The sequence below is a fragment of the Rhinoderma darwinii genome, assembly GCF_050947455.1.
Source record: "Rhinoderma darwinii isolate aRhiDar2 chromosome 5 unlocalized genomic scaffold, aRhiDar2.hap1 SUPER_5_unloc_34, whole genome shotgun sequence".
Lineage (NCBI taxonomy): Eukaryota > Metazoa > Chordata > Amphibia > Anura > Rhinodermatidae > Rhinoderma > Rhinoderma darwinii.
Window position 1 is genome coordinate 212864 of NW_027461792.1, and position 3197 is coordinate 216060.

The following is a 3197-nucleotide window of genomic DNA, read 5'->3' on the forward strand; positions in this document are numbered from 1 at the left end:
AAATCCAAATTGCTGCTCTCTTTGTAGGCAAGCAAGGCTTTGTTGCAACTGCAATTCTTACTTCTTCTTGAAATGTAGGGACGACAGTACATTCCATCACATCCATCTAGTGTACACAGGTAGGTCCATTGTGGCGGGCAGGCGAGCGGGCGGGCTGCTTTATTGGCTGTTTGCTGTTCCCCTACTCCACTCCACTATTTGACTGTTGTGCTGCATCAATCAATCAATCAATCAATCAATCAATCAATCAATCAATCAATCAATCAATCAGTGGCTGGCTCAGGTGCAGCTCTTTAACTTACCTAAAAGGGAGGGCGGAGAGAAGACAAGGAAGGTGAATGAGGTGTTCCAATGTGAAATGCCGGAAACACAGAAACACAGACGACACACAACAAGAGGTGGCAATCTATTCATTAATTGCATTTAATCAATGAGCTCATTATCACTCATGCATTGTCCAACAGGTGTTGAAATAATGGGATTAAAAGGGGAGATCCCTTCAGAAAGACAGAAACAATAGCAAAGACAAAAAACACTTTTGGAATCTGCTTTTAGTCAACACATAAGGAAAGGGTGCACCGGTCCTGGAAATACTGCAATACCAGGTCAATGCGTGGAGTGGACAGAGCAAGCTCTATTTCCATCTCCCTGTTCTAAAAATCCATTTAATATATGGTCCCCAGATAGGGGACGTATCAGATATTAAACTGATAAGAACAGATACTACACTTGATCTTAGCCAAAAGGCCGAGAAGCGATAACCCGAACGGGCCGCGCGTTGCCCGAGCCTGCCCGATACTGCTGTTCAGCCCTTGCAGCGATTCAGCCTACTTCTAGGCAATTCCATGGGGCCCTGCAGGCTCACACACTCACAGCTACACGGGAGGTGAATAAAGGCCGGAGAGGAAGCCAGACAGGATTTGCTTCTTTTGCTTGCACCACAATGCAGTGCTGAAAGAGGAGGAATCTACATAAAAACGCCTTCCTGGCAACGCCCAAATGCCCTGCTGCCATGCAGATAAACACTGGCAGCGGCAGCAAGTGCATGCCCACAGCTACCCCTTGTTCCTTCACACCTTGTATCAGCTGTAATCCAGTCCAGTCCAGTGCTGCCTGCTGAGCAGCACTGACCAACACTGCCTGGGCCCAGGCTTTTATCTCTGAGGCCCCATTATGATGTCAGAAAGCTGGCTCTGGAATCCTGAGGGCTCCACTATGACACGTGCAAAGTTCCGTCTGAACTTTATATAAGACGGTGAGGCTCAGTCAGTCACTCAGTGTTGCCTGAGAGGGCAACACTGCAACAGCCGGCCGCCAGGCTGTCTTTTTTTTGCACAGCTAGTTGCCTCCAGGAGGCCACAAGAGGGAGACAAGGGACTGCAAAATGGAAAATAGGCATCCACCAACTTTACAGACAACTTCTCCTTGCTCCTACAACCTCCATCCTTGCACAGTTTGTTATTCTTCTAGGTAACATAGTAACAAATCCAAATTGCTGCTCTCTTTGTAGGCAAGCAAGGCTTTGTTGCAACTGCAATTCTTACTTCTTCTTGAAATGTAGGGACGACAGTACATTCCATCACATCCATCTAGTGTACACAGGTAGGTCCATTGTGGCGGGCAGGCGAGCGGGCGGGCTGCTTTATTGGCTGTTTGCTGTTCCCCTACTCCACTCCACTATTTGACTGTTGTGCTGCATCAATCAATCAATCAATCAATCAATCAATCAATCAATCAATCAATCAGTGGCTGGCTCAGGTGCAGCTCTTTAACTTACCTAAAAGGGAGGGCGGAGAGAAGACAAGGAAGGTGAATGAGGTGTTCCAATGTGAAATGCCGGAAACACAGAAACACAGACGACACACAACAAGAGGTGGCAATCTATTCATTAATTGCATTTAATCAATGAGCTCATTATCACTCATGCATTGTCCAACAGGTGTTGAAATAATGGGATTAAAAGGGGAGATCCCTTCAGAAAGACAGAAACAATAGCAAAGACAAAAAACACTTTTGGAATCTGCTTTTAGTCAACACATAAGGAAAGGGTGCACCGGTCCTGGAAATACTGCAATACCAGGTCAATGCGTGGAGTGGACAGAGCAAGCTCTATTTCCATCTCCCTGTTCTAAAAATCCATTTAATATATGGTCCCCAGATAGGGGACGTATCAGATATTAAACTGATAAGAACAGATACTACACTTGATCTTAGCCAAAAGGCCGAGAAGCGATAACCCGAACGGGCCGCGCGTTGCCCGAGCCTGCCCGATACTGCTGTTCAGCCCTTGCAGCGATTCAGCCTACTTCTAGGCAATTCCATGGGGCCCTGCAGGCTCACACACTCACAGCTACACGGGAGGTGAATAAAGGCCGGAGAGGAAGCCAGACAGGATTTGCTTCTTTTGCTTGCACCACAATGCAGTGCTGAAAGAGGAGGAATCTACATAAAAACGCCTTCCTGGCAACGCCCAAATGCCCTGCTGCCATGCAGATAAACACTGGCAGCGGCAGCAAGTGCATGCCCACAGCCACCCCTTGTTCCTTCACACCTTGTATCAGCTGTAATCCAGTCCAGTCCAGTGCTGCCTGCTGAGCAGCACTGACCAACACTGCCTGGGCCCAGGCTTTTATCTCTGAGGCCCCATTATGATGTCAGAAAGCTGGCTCTGGAATCCTGAGGGCTCCACTATGACACGTGCAAAGTTCCGTCTGAACTTTATATAAGACGGTGAGGCTCAGTCAGTCACTCAGTGTTGCCTGAGAGGGCAACACTGCAACAGCCGGCCGCCAGGCTGTCTTTTTTTTGCACAGCTAGTTGCCTCCAGGAGGCCACAAGAGGGAGACAAGGGACTGCAAAATGGAAAATAGGCATCCACCAACTTTACAGACAACTTCTCCTTGCTCCTACAACCTCCATCCTTGCACAGTTTGTTATTCTTCTAGGTAACATAGTAACAAATCCAAATTGCTGCTCTCTTTGTAGGCAAGCAAGGCTTTGTTGCAACTGCAATTCTTACTTCTTCTTGAAATGTAGGGACGACAGAAGAGGCTGGACGCAGCTGCAGGCTTGAGGGAAGCCGACATGACCGTCCTGGTAGGGAAAGGGTTAATGTTAAGAGGTGAGGGAAAGGTGAAGGAGCTGAAGGAGGGACGGGGAGGAGCTAGGGGGGACGGGGGGGCCGTTACTGCGCTTCC

At 48.2% G+C, this 3197-nt stretch overlaps 2 non-coding genes across 2 annotated transcripts; both read right to left on the reverse strand.

Annotated features, from left to right (window-relative positions):
- Positions 1 to 568: 568 nt before the first annotated feature.
- Positions 569 to 759, reverse strand: LOC142690487 (U2 spliceosomal RNA). The gene has a single exon (XR_012859256.1). It is a non-coding gene; the product is annotated as a U2 spliceosomal RNA (small nuclear RNA).
- A 1284-nt stretch (positions 760 to 2043) lies between these two features.
- LOC142690489 (U2 spliceosomal RNA) lies at positions 2044 to 2234 on the reverse strand. Its single transcript, XR_012859257.1, has one exon. It is a non-coding gene; the product is annotated as a U2 spliceosomal RNA (small nuclear RNA).
- Positions 2235 to 3197: the final 963 nt, after the last annotated feature.